Here is an 18763-nt window from a genome sequence, read left to right as displayed (position 1 = left end):
TTTCAACTATTTTACTGAGTTACAGTTAATATAAGGAAATTCAGTCAATTGAAATCCATTCATTAGGCCCTAATCTATGGATTTCACATGACTGGGCAGGGGCTCAGCTATGGGTGGGCCTGGGAGGGCATAGGCCCACCCACTTGGGAGCCAGGCCCACCCACTGGGGAGCCAATCTTAGTCAATCATAATGAGTTTTTCCCCACAAAAGGGCTTCATTACAGACAGAAATACTCCTCAGTTTCATCTGGGTCTTGTCTCAGACAATCCCACAGGTAAAGTAGCTGGAAGTGGAGGTCCTGGGCTGGCGTGGTTACACGTGGTCTACGGTTGGACGTACTGCCAAATTTTCTAAAATTACGTTGGAAGTGGCTTATGGCAGAGAAATTTACATAAAATTCTCTGGCAACAGCTCTGGTGGACATTCCTGCAGTCAGCATGCCAATTGCACGCTCCCTCAAAACTTGAGACATCTATGGTGTTGTGTTGTGTGACAAAACTGCACATTTTAGAGAGGCCATTTATTACACCCAGCACAAGGTGCACCTGTGTAATGATCATGCTGTTTAATCCGCTTCTTGATATGCCACACCTGTACGGTGGATGGATTATCTTGGCAAAGGAGAAAATCTCACCAACAGGGATGTAATCAAATTTGTGCACAAAATATGAGTAAAATAAGCTTTTTGTGTGTATGGAACATTTCTGGGATCTTTTATTTCAGCTCATGAAACATTGGACCATCACTTTACTAGTTGCATTTATATTTTTGTTCAGTGTAAGTCATTCTGGATAAGAATGTCTGCTAAATGACTAAAATGCAAAATGACTGGAGTGATTTTTATAGGGACAGGAAAGTTCCAGGGTTATAGCACTGTTGGTGATCAGGACAGTACGGGAAAACATTTCACAGTACAAAATGGGACACAAATTTATTTTCACTTAGAAAAAAGGATTCTAAATGAGTTGTTCGCTTGTCCCCATAGGAGAAGTCTTTTTGGTTCCATTTAGAACTATTTTGGCATCAATGTAGAACCCTCTGTGTAAAGGGTTCTGCATGGAACTAAAAGGGGTTCTACCTGGAACCAAAAAGGTCAATCAACGGTTATCTTATGGGGGCAGCCGAAGAACCCTTTTCGGTTTAAGATAGCACCCTTTTTTTCTAATAGTGTAGTGTGAACTATATCCACCTGTACTGATGGCAATCAGCTCAGAGGGGTTTTGTATGTTTGCAGTGTGTAGCTACTATTAGCCTCATTTGTCAAATAATGATGTTGTTTGCCGAGATAACATGTCTTCCATACTGCCTCACCAGCCTATAGCTGTCCCTTCGTGGCAATGAGTTAATCCATGTCAACATCATCTCTGTACATCCTTCCAACACCAAACACACACGCCTGCACACATGCACACACATTCCCATGCTATTATATACACACATACACACATGCACGTACAGTGTATGCACACATACACACTGACACTGATTGTACAAAACGTTAAGAACATTCTGTCTATGACATAGATTGACAAGGTGAATCCATATGGCTGTCACCTGTTAAATCCACTTCAGTTGTGTAGATGAAGGGGAGGAGACGGGTTAAAGAAGGATTTTGAAGCCTTGCGACAATTGAGACATGGATTGTACTATATAGGTGCAACTCAAAATTAGGAAAGTGGTCTTTGTGTTTTTTACACTCAGTGTATATGCAAATATGAAATATGCAAACATTCATAAGAAATTGTTTAATTCACGATGTGCTTTGGGATTATACTTTTGAAGCAAATAGTCAGTTTCACATATGGTTCTATTCTTATAAATCAAGGTTATTTTTGGCAGTGGATTTTGTATGTGTGCCATACAAAGGTTGAATGGGCAAGACAAAATATTTAAGTGCCTTTGATCGGAGTATGGTAATAGGTGCCAGGCGCACCGGTTTGAGTGTGTCAAGAACTGCACCGCTCCTGTGTTTTTCACGCTCAACAGTTTACCGTGGGTATCAAGAATGGTCCACCACTCAAGGAACACCCAGCTAGCTTGACAAAACAGTGGGATTGGAGTCAACATGGGCCAGCATTGGAGTCAACATGGGCCAGCATTGGAGTCAACATGGGCCAGCATTGGAGTCAACATGGGCCAGCATTGGAGTCAACATGGGCCAGCATCGCTGTGGATTGCTTGTAGAGTCTATACCCTGACGAATTGTGGATGTTTTGAGGAAAAGGGGGTTAGTAGGAAGGTTTTCCTAATGTTTTGTACACTCAGTGTATTTACGGAAGCAGACTTGCAGAGAAGACCTGCCATCAACACAACACAAGTGAATTGTTTATCTGCTCATGCTAACACCCCAGTTGTATCAAGGTGGTTGTTACTCCCTCAGTACCACAGAGACAAGCAACAATAGCTAGCTAGAGGCTATAACTTGTTGTCGAAGGCTCGAAGTATGTCTCACATGTTGAAGCGTTCCTGTTGGATACAGCATCAAACCTAACAGGTAGAAGGGTGGAATACATAGCCCAGTACGGTCTTATTTTCACTATCTACCCTATTTTTCTATTACCCATTTCTCTCTCTTCCAACCATTCACACCTCTGTAGCAGAGCATGCCTAGTAGGACGAGAGGAGACGGCTGTTAGGAGGCAAGGGGGATTGAGGAGGGACAGAGGTGGAACAAGATCACTGCTATTGTCTCGAAACATTGTATAATGTTCAAGGCCTTTGTCGCCTACCGGCCCTTTGTGTACGTCTATCTGTCATGCGTCCCTTTCATCCTTGCGTCTCCTCCTCTCCCTCCCCTCTTTATCCCCCTTCTCCCCATTGTGTCTCAGAGCCAGAATACCATTAACCTTTCACTAATAGTGCTCCTCCAGAACCTGGAACACATTTCCACAACACTCGGTTGTCGGGCGGCGGGGTGAACCTTGGGACCCCGCTAAAGCATTCAGTGCACAGCACAAGCCTCTTTGTTGAAACTGCAGCACCCTGTTCCTCCTGTGGGAGAGCACGCCGTGGCAAATGTAGCGAGTGGAACATGCACGTGTGTGGACACAGAGCGTTGAAGTCTTATTTTCAGGGCTTTTGTTGCTCATGATGCACATGTACACTACGTGTGTGTGTGTGTGTGTGTGTGTGTGTGTGTGTGTGTGTGTGTGTGTGTGTGTGTGTGTGTGTGTGTGTGTGTGTGTGTGCGTGTGTGTGTGTGTGTGTGTGTGTGTGTGTGTGTGGAGTGAGATGATCATCTTTTAAATCAGAATACATGCAATATCTAATGAGCAGGGAATTTGCATGAAGCTGGCAAAAAAGAAGAATACATCACCACAGCGGGCTTTAGTATCACCAACATGTTTCTGATGAGATATTTATTTTTCTAGGAGAAAGATAAACACATTATACCAAGGGTTTGATTTGAATCTTACATTTTGCCTGTCAGTTTAGATAGCATCACGGATGGGTTTTCATGACAGCTAGACACAGAAACCTCTGGATTGCATCCCTTTTGTAGGAGGTGGGGTGCCTCACCTTTCCCCTTTCTTCTGAGTCCGACACAAAGAAACAAAAGCCAGGGATCCAATTAATAAATCATAGAGGACAAGAGATTGCTAGTAATGTTGTTTTGCCGTGTCTTGCCGTGGTTGCTCTCTGCATCACCACACCTTTGGTAGCAATCAAACACTTCAAATGTGATTGATCACACCTTCTCCCACAAGCCCAGAGCTGGAGCCGGAAATATCAAAGAGAAGGAGCTCTCTGCTTCACACCACATGGCCTCCTCCTTTCTTTGTTCAAGGGCATCTGTTGGACATGTCGTTTTCAAGTATCTTGTGTAAATTTAGAGCAAAAACAAAGGTGATTAAACATGCAACACTTATTTGGGGAGAATTCTATTGGAAAGTAAATGTTACAAAATGAAAACCGAAGGGAGATATTTATTCCAGCTTAACCTGCACTCAGGTTTTCAACTCCCTTATAATGGTGATTATCAGCCTATTATACCCACCTAGGGAAATGCTAGAGTAGTATTTCACCATGGTCGCTTTTTGATAGTTAAAAGGTACATTTTAATATGTTTTTTTAAATGTAAACGCTCTACGGTTTGGAGTGCAGAATCTAGCTTCAAAGAAGAAGACCTTCCATCTTCCAGAGGTGTAAAATAATAACACTGCAGCTCCTCCTAGATTACCTGTCACCTCACTGATCAGTCCCAGCGATCAGATTGGCTGGAAGAAGAGCAGGTGAGAACTCTCATTTCCACGAGGCTCCTGTGGCTGATGGATGAGAGGGGGGGGAGTAGGTAAGAGCTCCCAAACACAGTGTATGTGTTAACAGGAGTGCACTGCTTCAGAGATGGGAGAGACAGCCTATTAATGTCTCCTATAGCAAACATCCTTCACAAGAGGGTATCCCTTAAACAGTAAGCTTGCACTGAATCATATCAAACTAGCAGCTCAGTTCCTACGAAAGGCAGACGATGGACGACTGATCAAGATTCCATATGACGCGCATCGACGTACGCGCTCCGTTTTTGATCATGCGTACATGTCAAGAAGTGGTGCTCAAGGAGAGTTTAAAGCGGCCCGGCCGATATCGAGTGTGAAGTGTTATTTCTCTTCAGAGGTCACATCAAAGCAACCATCTTTTAGCCTTTGGCAGGGGACGGGACGGGAGGGACGGGGACGGGGGGACGGGGACGGGGGGGGCGGGTGAGGTGCATCAGGAGGTGTACCAGGGGAAACTGAGGAAAGGAATTGGGGTAGGGTTGCCTAAACATCAGACTGTTACCACGGTTACCCCATGGATATCATTCTGGAAAAAATGTGTAATAGCCTCTACAAGGGCTGAATGTTGAATAAAATATTTCCACTTACTTTACCGGCCGTACATGCTGTTGGTAATTTTGGCGGTAGGAGGTGGCGATAGGGTATCCACAGGAAAGTTTTGTTTACCCAACTTTGTGGCTCCGGTAGGTTCTGTCAATTTGTATTTTCAATCTGTTGAAGCATTGCACGTGATGCACAATATGTCAACAATAACCGAATTGAACCAGATGTAGTTGACCGAATCCCATTTCCTCGCAATCAGCTGGAGCTGTTTGCCTTTCGGTTAGGCTCGGCCATATTGTGCAAGTGTTTGTCACGTGCGAATTGCATCAGTATTGGTCAGGGAAAGGAAAAACGGAAATACAAAACGGTATACAGACCGGCCTCTGAAGGTTGAGTTGATAACACTACTCTGTGGATATTTTGTCTCACATTCTTACCTGCAAAAGGACCGACCACATGGACAACCGGCAAAGTATCATTTTATTCAGCATTCTGCCTTGTTGAGGTTGTGAGAGCAAACTTTCCTGATCCAAATGCTTATTTTTTGCCCAATGTAGAATTCTATGCATTTCAATGTCGGGTCTTCTGGCTAGAGGATCAAGGTGTGGATTGTACTTTTATGAAGGGAATGCTCGGTAGGTGAAGGTGGTGTAGGGCGCAACGGTGAGAGAGAGAGAGAGAGAGGATTTTTGTGGTGTGATGTGAAGGGGAGAGCGCTCGTCAGTGTATGGTGTGTGAAGGTGAGACTGAACTGGTGACTTAACTTGGAATGCATAATGTGAGGGCTGCTATAAGCCAGGAGGAGGGTGGATTGGGTGAGGGAGAGGCATCTGAGAAATACTGTGAAGCTATAGGGCAGGGGTGACATGTACGAAGAGGAGTGAGGGGGGTTGCATTGCATGTGTGAGGTGAGGGAGAGGAGCTTGGGCAAGGATATGTGCTGCATTGCAGTGAAGACACGCATGAAGGAAGACAAACACACACACACAGAGACAGAGACACACACATAGGCAGAGGAGAGGCTCACTCTCTGACTAATGATTCTCAAATCACATGTGAATCCAGCCCATTTGAAAGGAGCTCCTCTCCCCTTCCCCCATCCCTCTCTCTCTCTCTCTCTCAATTCAATAAAATATATATTTAAGGGCTTTTTGGGCATGGGAAACATTAACATGTTAACATTGCCAAAGCAAGTGAAGTAGATAATAAGCAAAAGTGAAATAAACTATAAACATTTGCAGTAAACATTACACTCACTAAAGTTCCAAAGTAATAAAGACATTTCAAATGTCATATGTGCAAATAGTTAAAGTACAAAGGGGAAAATAAATATGGGCTGTATTTACAATGGTGTTTGTTCTTCACTGGTTGCCCTTTTCTTGTGGGAACAGCTCACAAATCTTGCTGCTGTGATGGCACACTGTGGTATTTCACCCAGTAGATATGGGAGTTTATCAAAATGGGTTTGTTTTCGAATTCATTCTGGGTCTGTGTAATCTGATGGAAATATGTGTCTCTAAAATGGTCTCTCTCTCTCTATCTGTCACGTTCCTGACCTGTTTTCTGTTGTTTGGTATGTGTTTAATTGGTCAGGGCGTGAGTTTGGGTGGGTAGTCTATGTTATGTGTTTTCTATGTTGGGTTAATGGGTTGCCTGGTATGGCTCTCAATTAGAGGCAGGTGTTTGGCGTTTCCTCTGATTGAGAGTCATATTAAGGTAGGTTGTTTCACATTGTTTGTTGTGGGTGGTTGTCTTCCGTGTCAGTACATGTTACCACACGGGACTGTTTCGGTTTGTCTGTTCCTGTTCGTGTGTCCTTCGTCTATATGTAAGTTCGTAAGTTTAGGTCTGTTTAGTTCGTTTTGTTATTTTGTTTTCTAAAGTGTTATTTCGTGTTTCGTCGTTTGTCTAATAAATCATTATGTCCACATACCTCGCTGCGTGTTGGTCGAATCCCTACTCCTCCTCTTCGGATGAGGAGGAAGAGGAAAGCCGTTACAGAACCACCCACCAAACCCAGATCAAGCAGCGGGTTAACGGACAGCAACGACAGCAGCAGTGGGTCAAGGAGGATTGGACATGGGAAGAGATTCTGGACGGAGAAGGACCCTGGGCAGAGCCAGAGGAGTGTCGCCGTCCCAAGGCGGAGCTGGAGGCATCTAAAGCGGAGAGGCGACGATATGAGGAGGCAGCACGGAAGCAAGGCTGGAAGCCCGCAAGTACAACCCAAAAATTTCTTGGGGGGGGGCTAAAGGGTAGTGTGGCGAAGTCAGGTAGGAGACCTGCGCCAACTTCCCGGGCTTACCGTGGAGAGCGAGAGTACGGGCAGACACCGTGTTACGCAGTAGAGCGCATGGTGTCTCCTGTACGTGTTCATAGCCCGGTGCGGGTTATTCCACCTCCCCGCACTAGCCGGGCTAGAGTGAGCATTGAGCCAAGTGCCATGAAGCCGGCTCAACATATCTGGCCTCCAGTACGTCTCCTCGGGCCGGTGTACATGGCACCAGCCTTACGCATGGTGTCCCCGGTTCGCCAACACAGCCCAGTGCGGGTTATTCCACCTCCCCGCACTGGACGGGCTACGGGGAGCATACAACCAGGTAAGGTTGGGCAGGCTCAGTGCTCAAAGGAGCCAGTACGCCTGCACGGTCCGGTATATCCGGCGCCACCTTCCCGCCCCAGCTCAGTACCACCAGTGCCTACACCACGCACCAGGCTTCCAGTGCGTCTCCAGAGCCCTGTTCCTCCTCCACGCACTCTCCCTGTGGTGCGTGTCTCAAGCTCAGTGCCTCCAGTTTCGGCACCACGCATCAAGCCTCCTGTGCGTCTCCAGAGCCCTGTACGCACTGTTCCTTCTCCCCGCACTCGCCCTGAGGTGCGTGCCGTCAGCCCGGTACCTCCAGTTCCGGTACCACGCACCAGGCCTATAGTGCGCATCGAGAGTCCAGTGTGCCCTGTTCCTGCTCCCCGCACTAGCCTTGAGGTGCGTGTCTCCAGTCCGGTACCACCAGTTCCGGCACCACGCACCAGGCCTACTGTGCGCCTCAGCAGGTCAGAGTCGGCTGTCTGCCCAACGCCGCCTGCACTGCTCGTCTGCCCAGCACCGTCTGAGCCATCTGTCTGCCCAGCATCGTCTGAGCCATCCGTCTGTCCAGCGCCTTCTGAGCCATCCGTCTGCCACGAGCCATTAGAGCCGCCCGTCTGTCCCGAGCCATTAGAGCCGTCCGTCAGTCAGGAGCCGCTAGAGCCGTCCGTCAGTCAGGAGCTGCCAGAGCCGCCAGCCAGTCAGGAGCTGCCAGAGCCGCCAGCCAGTCAGGAGCTGCCAGAGCCGCCAGCCAGTCAGGAGCTGCCAGAGCCGCCAGCCAGTCAGGAGCTGCCAGAACCGCCAGACAGTCATGAGCTGCCCTACAGTCATGAGCTGCCCTACAGTCATGAGCTGCCCTACAGTCATGACCTGCCCTACAGTCATGAGCTGCCCTCCAGTCATGAGCTGCCCTCCAGTCATGAGCTGCCCTTCAGTCATGAGCTGCCCTCCAGTCATGAGCTGCCCTCCAGTCATGAGCTGCCCTTCAGTCATGAGCTGCCCTTCAGTCATGAGCTGCCCTCCAGTTATGAGCTGCCCTCCAGTTATGAGCTGCCCTCCAGTCATGAGCTGCCCTACAGTCATGAGCTGCCCTACAGTCATGAGCTGCCCTACAGTCATGAGCTGCCCTACAGTCATGAGCTGCCACTCAGTCATGAGCTGCCACTCAGTCCGGAGCTGCCACTCAGTCCGGAGCTGCCACTCAGTCCGGAGCTGCCACTCAGTCCGGAGCTGCCACCCAGTCCGGAGCTGCCACCCAGTCCGGAGCTGCCACTCAGTCCGGAGCTGCCATTAGTACAGAGTTGTCCCTCTGTCCTAAGCTACCTCTCTGTCCGGAGCTACCTCTCTGTCCGGAGCTACCTCTCTGTCCTGAGCTACCTCTCTGTCCTGAGCTACCTCTCTGTCCTGAGCTGTCTCCTCTATGTAGGAGGGGCCTTAGTGAAGGTTCCTGGACCATGGTCGGGGGCGAGGGTCGCCACTCAAAGGACGCGAAGGAGAGGGACAAAGACAGTGGTGGAGTGGTGTCCTCGTCCACCGCCGGAGCCGCCACCGCGGACAGATGCCCACCCAGACCCTCCCCTTGAGTTGTAGGGGTGCGCCCGGAGTTCGCACCTTGAGGGGGGGGGTTCTGTCACGTTCCTGACCTGTTTTCTGTTGTTTGGTATGTGTTTAATTGGTCAGGGCGTGAGTTTGGGTGGGTAGTCTATGTTATGTGTTTTCTATGTTGGGTTAATGGGTTGCCTGGTATGGCTCTCAATTAGAGGCAGGTGTTTGGCGTTTCCTCTGATTGAGAGTCATATTAAGGTAGGTTGTTTCACATTGTTTGTTGTGGGTGGTTGTCTTCCGTGTCAGTACATGTTACCACACGGGACTGTTTCGGTTTGTCTGTTCCTGTTCGTGTGTCCTTCGTCTATATGTAAGTTCGTAAGTTTAGGTCTGTTTAGTTCGTTTTGTTATTTTGTTTTCTAAAGTGTTATTTCGTGTTTCGTCGTTTGTCTAATAAATCATTATGTCCACATACCTCGCTGCGTGTTGGTCGAATCCCTACTCCTCCTCTTCGGATGAGGAGGAAGAGGAAAGCCGTTACACTATCTCTCACTTATGCTCAGCTCCTCTATCATTGTGCCATAGAGGCATGCTGTGCAAACTGGTCTAGATGAGCATTTATGACATCTCCCAAAAGAGATTGCCACTTTAGTGATTTTGAATAATTGATCCATTGGTGATTACCATAATCACATATCAGTGACATTGATATTGACATTGCTTGATATCAATAGACGGGACCGGAGTACAAGAGGATAAGATCAGACTGATTAACTATTGACATATCCACTAATAGATTACGGATCAGTCATTTGCTGTACAGACCTGATGGTATTGCAGGGGCCAATTTACGATATACAAATGAAGTGTTTGGAAGACATTGTGAAGCAGGAAATTGAAGTGCTTGGAAGACATGTGGAGCAGCGGATTAGGTAAGCATATTGAAATTTCTAGTTGGACTTCAGTCAGTAGACAGACCCAAGTCTGCCTCGCCTGCCACAAATGTCATGTCTGCCAAACTGTTGACAAGTGGTCCAAGGATTAGCTCAGGAAGCTGAAGTCTCTGAGCAGCAAATCGATTAGAGGAGAAAACAGAAACAAAGTGTTTTTTATTTTTATCCATTTGTCCTCCACTCAGGGGGAAGACAAACTGTCTGGAAGTAGCCTATTGCATCAATTGACCGTGGAGATTTTTACTTCATGCCAGTCAAAATACTCAAAGTAAATGCTCCTCTTTACAACGCACAGTTGGGCCTTGGAAGTATACATATAATACACCCAGGTGTGAGTCATGTCATAGATCCACAACTCATAGTCATGACCACAGGTGTCACTGTGTCAGTTGCCACAGGCTATGTGCCAGATACATGTGCCTGAGCGATTGATTGCATCATTACATGTCATGGATGGATTGGCCCAGGCAAACCCATTGTGCATAGTTTGTTATTGATCATATTGCAGTAAAGGAGTTGCTGGATCATAGCAGGTACCTAATGCTAGCTAGTGAGTCAGGCAGAGGATAATTGCTAATCAATGACCTAAATTAAAACATCTGTGCCTGCAGCCATTTGTGTCTTTAAAGGGAAAATGGTTAAGCTAATAGCTCAGGAGGATCACACTGCAGCTCTTTTTAAAAATGGCTGACAGGGTAAAGCTGCAGTCAGAAACCAATCATGTACAGTCAATTCACATAGGGATGGATGGTATGGGGATGGGGTGGTGAGTCAGATGACTCAAAAGATACATGGCGGCCAATGAGCAATGAGGGATGCAGCGTGCCTAATGAACTCCTGTATTCCCGTCGGAATTGCTCCGTCATCGATGTCTATTGATTCATGTGGTGTAGACTCCCAGCAGGGTTTATGTCTGCAGTGCAGCAATGCCCCAAGGGCTGCATTAAGGAAGCTGGTGTGAAGGGAAATGAGGCAGATGTTTGTTTATTTTTTAATTTTTTTAATGTATGAAACAGTCCATTGAGGCTGGAGTGCTGCTGTTCTGGTTTCAGGCATGAATAACAGAACATGGAGTCGTTTTACAGTAACTTGAAGAGTCTGTCTTTCCATGTTTTTTTTTTCTTCTTCAATAATCTGGTGGAAATTCGATCATTGGTGAAAGACGATGTTGCCTTCAACATGCGGAAGGGTTGCGAGCCTGAGTGCACAAGACATGACTGTAATAATCTTGTTAGTTACGTAAATTATTGTGCTAATCATCTATCACAGTAGACCAATGTTTACTTATATGATGTACCGTATACTGTGGGGTCCGAAATTATTGACACCCTTGATAAAGATGAGCAGAAATTACTGTATGAAATAAATAATTCAAATACTGAGCTATATTGGATGATCCTAAAAAAATGGGGAAATTATATTATTTTACACTAATACATTTGCTCAGAGAAAAATATGTATTTATTTCTTCTCAAAAAGGTAGGGGTCAAAATTATTGACACCCCTGTTTACAATACCCATCAATACTTCACGATGTGAGGATTACGGCCCTGAGCCTTGTTCTAAAGTGTTTTATGAGTTGAGGAACCCATTGGGAGGGATCGTAGCCATTACTTCAATACAGAATACTTCAATACAGAATACTTCAATACTTCAATACAGAGAGATGGAGATTTTTTTTTATGCCATTTCTTTGTGGATTTTGATTTGTGCTTGGGGTTATTGTCTTGCTGGAAGCAACCAGGTTTTTGACTAAATCCTGGTACTGGGTGAATTTCATAATGCCGTTGACCTTAACAAGGGCCTCAGGAAGTGATCAGGAAAAAGCAAAAGCCCCATAACATCAAAGATCCGCCACCATATTTTACATTGGTGTGCGTGGTCAAACAGCTCTATTTTCATGTCATCTGACCAAAGCACCGGGTCCAGTCCAAGTCCCAATGCCTTTTCGCAAAATCTAGGTGTTTACATTTCTTGAATAACATGAAAATAGAGCTCTTTGGCCAGGCACACCAGTGGGAGAATGCATGAGCAGAAAATAACCCCTTGCCTACTGTAAAAAATGGTGGTGGACCGTTGATATTATGGGGCTATTCTTATGCTATGGGTCTACATCTACAAAAATGTATAAGCATGCAGGTGTCATCTCCAAATGTCAGTTAGAGGAAAGATGTGTTTGCAAAGTTCCACTATCATGCAAATGAAGTGGTAAAAGGCAGATACCATATTATATCAGCAGAGGCCGGTCCCGTAGAGGCACCACTCATCCTGGAAGCATACGTTCTTCTGCTTAAGCATTCTCTCCCTCCTTCCCTCTCCGCTTTTACTGTAGCTCGTTTGGAAGTGAGTAGCAGAGTTGCAGACTGTCACAGGGATGGGTAGTCTCCATTGGGAGCGATCACTCGGGTGGAACACTTTCTCACTACATCTGATTTATCTCTATATTCACCCTCCACCCTCCCCCCCTCCCAACCTCTCCTTGTACTTCTTCACCTCCCAGAAGAAAAAGAGGAGTAAAAAAAAAAACGTTATTAGTTCTGTGGCAGGAAGCTAACGGGAAGAATACATAATGCAGCAAGCCTGGAGTTTGCCAGAGAGCATAACAAGGCGAGACGGCCAGGGCTGCAGTCAGACTAATGACATTTTAAACTAGCTGGCTGTTGAGAGAGATAGAGAGAGAAAGAGAGAGCCTGGCTGCTGCTGACAGATGAAACCTTAACTTGGCCCATCAGACGCTCTGCATGGGCCTCAGAGCACCTACTGTTAGCGATGGGGATCAGCACCGTGGCTTTGGGGGGGGTCAAGATTTAAGCTTTTGACCAAGCTGTATATGAAATTATACATTTTGCAAGGAATAACTATTTCTTCACAGTGAAAGGTTTGAAAAACTACAGGAGGATAATGTCTATGCTCAGAGGTTTTAGTTTTGCCCCCCACACAGTTGCATGTACTGTGTACTGTATGTCTTCCCGAGGAAGCTTGGCCATGAGTTGAAGGTTGAACACACCAGCTAAGATCTAGCACACGACTCACACAGCCTCAACCCCCAAGCCATCCTAGCTGATATGTGAATCCGTCCCTCCAGAATAGTAGAATGCTTTAGTCCTTTCAAAGTGAATGCAGCCCAGCTGTCTGTGATGTGCAGCCTGCAGTCATAATCAAAGTCCAGGGGGCGATTTCTGGTTGTGGATTGTTTCCACCACCGTCGGGTCCCTTGTAGAAACAGGTGGTTCTCTCTCTGTCTGCTTCACTAATCCCACTGAGAGGAATAGTCTGTCACCCCAGTCATTTTCACACACAATATTGACTTTTCTGTCTTTGGAACATTTCCTTTGTCCCTGACAGCGAGCAATTCTGTGATATATATATTTCTTTTTTTTTTGTGGGGGGGGTAGATCAGCTTTAATATTGTAGATAGATTGTGGTTTCCATCAATGTAATTGTCTGCATAATTTCCAATCCCCCATATAATTTTTTGTAAATAAATAAAATGAATATATATTTGAGTTAGTATATTTTCCCCTAACCCTACCCATCCCTCCCCTAATTGGAGTAAACTAATGGACAACAACTCTTAGGCTTCTACTTCCAGCTTATACAAACGATTTACATTTCATGTACACACTATATTTTACAATAGTTATCTTTTGTTTGTTTTTAGTCCCATCCTTCAGCTCCACTCAACCCCTCCCATCTATCTCTGAACACCATCCAGTTTTGATTTCTATTTGCCATATATTTTTATGTGGCGTTTCACAAAAGTTCTGAACCTTTCTATTCTCGTAAATTTTACATATTGTAAATAAAAAATAAACACTTTTGCTAAGAGTATTATTATATTATTGATCGATTGACTATGACTTTTTTTTATTAGACAGAAGTGCTATTTGCAGTTCTTCAGCCAATCCTGAACCTCCTGCAATAAAAAAAGCTACATATGGACAGTAATAAAATACATGATCGAATGATTGTCTCTTCGCAGCAAAATCTACAGAGCTGGGATGGTTGTATCCCCCATATATATAGCATTCAATTGTTTGCAAGAATATTGTAAAATCATTTAATTTGAAAAACTATACGTTTTAAATCCAGCCTTGTTTTGTGTATCAGTTCACAAACCATGTGCCATGGAATCGGTACATCTAAAATCTGTTCCCAACTATTTTGCAATCTAAACTTAGCAAAAAAAGAAAACATCCTCTCACTGTCAACTGCATTTATTTTCAGCAAACTTAACATGTGTAAATATTTGTATGAACATAACAAGATTCAACAACTGAGACATAAACTGAACAAGTTCCACAGACATGTGACTAACAGAAATGGAATAATGTGTCCCTGAACAAAGGGGGGGTGTCAAAATCAAAAGTAACAGTCAGTATCTGGTGTGGTTACCAGCTGCATTAAGTACTGCAGTGCATCTCCTCCTCAAGGACTGCACCAGATTTGACAGTTCTTGCTGTGAGATGTTACCCCACGCTTCCACCAAGGCACCTGCAAGTTCCCGGACATTTCTGGGGGAAATGGCCCTAGCCTTCACCCTCCGATCCAACGGTCCCAGACATGCTCAATGGGATTGAGATCCGGGCTCTTCGCTGGCCATGGCAGAACACTGACATTCCTGTCTTGCAGGAAATCACGCAAAGAATGAGGAGTATGGCTGGTGGCATTGTCATGCTGGAGGGTCATGTCAGGATGAGCCTGCAGGAAGGGTACCACATGAGGGAGGAGGATATCTTCCCTGTAACGCACAGAGTTGAGATTGCCTGCAATGACAACAAGCTCAGTCCGATGATGCTGTGACACACCGCCCCAGACCATGACGGACCCTCCACCTCCAAATCGATCCCGCTCCAGAGTACAGCCTTCGGTGTAACGCTCATTCCTTCGACGATAAACGCAAATCCGACCATCACCCCTGGTGAGACAAAACCGTGACTCATCAGTAAAGAGCACTTTTTGCCAGTCTTGTCTGATCCAGCGACGGTGGGTTTGTGCCCATAGGCGACGTTGTTGCCGGTGATGTCTGGTGAGGACCTGCCTTACAACAGGCCTACAAGCCCTGTCCAGCCTCTCTCAGCCTATTGCGGACAGTCTGAGCACTGATGGAGGGATTGTGCGTTCCTGGTGTAACTCGGGCAGTTGTTGTTGCCATCCTGTACCTGTCTCGCAGGTGTGATGTTCGGATGTACCGATCCTGTGCAGGTGTTGTTAGTCCTCATGCCTCCTTGCAGCATGCCTAAGGCACTTTCACGCAGATGATCAGGGACCCTGAGCATCTTTCTTTTGGTGTTTTTCAGAGTGTGTAGAAAGTCCTCTTTAGTGTCCTGAAATTTCATAACTGTGACCTTAATTGCCTACCGTCTGTAAGCTGTTAGTGTCTTAACGACCGTTCCACAGGTGCATGTTCATTACTTGTTTATGGTTCATTGAACAAGCATGGGAGACAGTGTTTAAACCCTTTATAATGAAGATCTGTGAAGTTATTTGGATTTTTACGAATTATTTTTGAAAGACAGGGTCCTGAAAAAGGGACATTTCTTTTTTTGCTTAGTTTATATGGCACAGCTGTCATTTTTTGGGGTCCACAAATGAAACTGGTATACTTTTTTATTTGTCCCAATTTTCTTAGTCCTATTTTGGTCTTTAATGCAGGGCCGACAGATAAATTCCTTACTTTCTCCACCCTTCCACTTACCTCTTCCATTTTTGGTAATGCTGCAATTAATTGGTTGTAATTTTGAGGAAAGCAGACATTTTCCACCAGTCCTATTTATGATTTATTTTATTTCCCCAAAATATTTTTTTGATCAATTAGTATATTTGAGTTTAACCATAATATTTGTTGGTGGATTAAACTGAAATTCAAACCCAATTTCTTTAGCTTGTTTTGAAAATAGTGATATTTTGGAGATCATTTCATTTTCAAATAACCAAAAGTGAGAGGTTGTAATCTGAATAAAGGGGAAAAGGCCATTCTTGAACATGGGGTGAGACATTTTTACTAATCTGCTAGAGAACCAGTTCGGATTTAAGTGTAACTTTTGTATGACTGAAGTCTTTAGTGAGAGGTCTAATGCTTTAATATTTAATCGTTTTTGCCCTCCAAAATTATATTCATTATATAAATAGGCCTGTTTAATTTTGTGTGAATCATCCGTGTACAATGACACATCTCTTTGTTTGTTTTTAAGCCCTGGATTTCTTGGCACTTGATATTATTGTTGGATAGTGGACAACCTTGTTTTACTCCTCTTGACAGATTAAAGCTTTCTGAGAAGTAGCCATTATTTACTATTTTACACCTATGGTTATTGTACACAACTTAACCCATTGTATAAGAGATTCTCCAAAATTGAAATATGAAATATATTCATATATAAATACCAGCAGTACTTTATCAAAGTCAGCAATGAATACCAGGCTTGGTTTCCCAGATCTGTCATAGTGTTATATTGTTTCCGGTTCTTGTAATTACCTCCAATGTTTTGTCAATGTAAAAAACCTGTCTGGTTAGGATGAATAACATCCAAAAATACCCTTTTAATTCTAAGTTCTTTGCATCACAACACTGAAGTGTAAGGGGCCTCCAATTTTTTTAGTGGACTGGATCTTTATATTTACCACTTGGTTCCTGTTTCAGTATTAATTAAATCTGACCTTCTTGTTGAGTATCTGGTCATCTACAATTTTTATCGGAATGGTTAAAACATGCTAATAACGGTCCTCTGAGTACATCAATAAAGTTTTGGTATACCTCAAATGGTATGCCATCCAGCCCTGGAGTTATCCCAGACTTAAAGGCTTTAATTGCATCAAGAAGTTCCTCCTCTGTAATTTGGCCTTCACATGAGTCTTTCTATACAGCTGTTAATTTGACTTTATTAATAGTGGAAAACAAATCCTTACAATTAACTTTGGTTAATGGAGATGGAGGAGACTGAAATGAAAAGATATGCTTAAAGTACTTTGCTTCCTCTTTCAAAATATTGTTTCATTGGTGACTCATTCATTTGTAACAAGTTTCAGTAAATTCTTTTTTGGTAGCATTGAATATTTAAAAAAACATGTGGCGCATTTTTCCCCATATTCCATCCAGTTCGCATTATTTTTTATAATTTATTACACTGAGCAAAGCTTGTTGTTTTCTAGACATCAGTGTAAAATTGCCACTGTCACTTGTGGGCAACAAGAGCAGACAACCAGCGCAGACCTCATGCAACTATACACATTTTTGCATCTTTAAAAATGGCTATATTTTCCACCTCTTAAACGTATTCCTGGGCAGTCTGCTAAATTTTGCTGGGCCAACAGTGCCATTGGGCGTATTGTTGTGATCTATTAAAATAGTGGTTGTATGTGGGGGTCGTAAGCAGATCATTATTTTTGCTTGATTGCAGGTAGGTGGGGTTAAAGACCCCCCTGTAACTGCTTCCCATTTACTGTTGGATGAGATGTCATAGTTTTCATGGGTTATTGACATAGCTTGTGGGTATAAAAAGGGCCTAAATTGTGTGTGATCCCTTAGACATTTTCTTAGGTGGGGGTGTTCATGTCAGCTAGGTCACCTGAACTCGCCTGAAATGTCATCCCCAAGGAGGTGGAGTATAGCTGTGTGTGTATAAAGTAATTGGCCATCTTGCAGCGATACTGGATGTAGACATTTTAGCGGTTGGCATGTTGATAAAGGGCTTTTAAGATGTGACATGGTTGGAGGGCTTTGGAAGACTGTGCAATGTTGAACGGCATGTCCTGTAATGGAGGTTTCAGAGAATGTAAATAACATGTGCTCTAATGCCTGTTTTTATGTCTGTTCCAACACCGCAGCCCATTAGTGTGTCTACTCACGTTGCCGGTCTATAATGATAGGGGGCCTCACCAGGGTTCCCTCTCCTCTGCCCGTCAAAGTCCCTATTAGTGGAGCTGATTCTGACGTACGTGAGGCAGAGGACACAGCGCCAGGAGTTAGAGACGTAGGGGTGTTCGTCAAGCAACCACTCCGTTACATCACGATGGCCGATCAGGCGGAGAGGATAGCCGGGCGTCACAAAATAACGAAATGGATAAATGAACGAGTACAGATGCAGCCGGAGGGGAGGGGTGGCTGAGGCGAGGGATGGAGCGGTGGAGGGAGGGCCAGGACGTCTCAAGGTCAAGCTGTTTGCTGAAGTGAGAGACGGGGACCCAGGAGGAGGGTGAGGGAGGAGAGTGAGAGAGACAAATAGATATAGAGAGATGGGGGATATGGTAAAAGCAGGAACAACATCGTTGTGTTGTGCCAACATTTAGATGAAGGGGTTTCAATCCCAATCAGCCTGAGGATCCGGGCTAGCTTAACTCTTCCACCCTGGTGCACTCAGTCTTGGAGGGAGAGAGTGAGGCTAAGTGGCTGGCATCCAGCGGCCACAGAGCTCCCAAAAGGTCATGAGGATTTGCTCTTAAATATAGCCCAGGCTGGAGGACCTTGTGCCGAGCCTGATCGAATTAAGTCAATTTAGGGGAACAATATCACAACACGATGGCAAAGCACCTCCACAATTTCAGGGCAGAGGAAGTCAATGAAGAAAAAATAGTCCTACTTTCAAGTGCCCGAAAAATACATCAGATAAAGGGTTTCAAGAAGTAAAAGGAAGCTAGAATGGTTTACAATCTCTGGGCTGTATTGTACAGATCGACTGAGGTCCATGTGTCTGGTAAAAGTAGAACCTTAGTTAAAGCAGGGCTACTCAAATAGTATTTGAGATGATCCAGATGGATATTGTCATTTATCAGTGTATTAACGGGGGTGTTAATACACACACACACACACACACACACACACACACACACACACACACACACACACACACACACACACACA

The sequence above is a fragment of the Salvelinus namaycush genome, chromosome 34, assembly GCF_016432855.1.
Source record: "Salvelinus namaycush isolate Seneca chromosome 34, SaNama_1.0, whole genome shotgun sequence".
In the NCBI taxonomy this organism is placed as follows: Eukaryota; Metazoa; Chordata; class Actinopteri; order Salmoniformes; family Salmonidae; genus Salvelinus; species Salvelinus namaycush.
The sequence above is the reverse complement of the archived record's forward strand: the minus strand, read 5'-3'. Positions refer to the sequence as shown.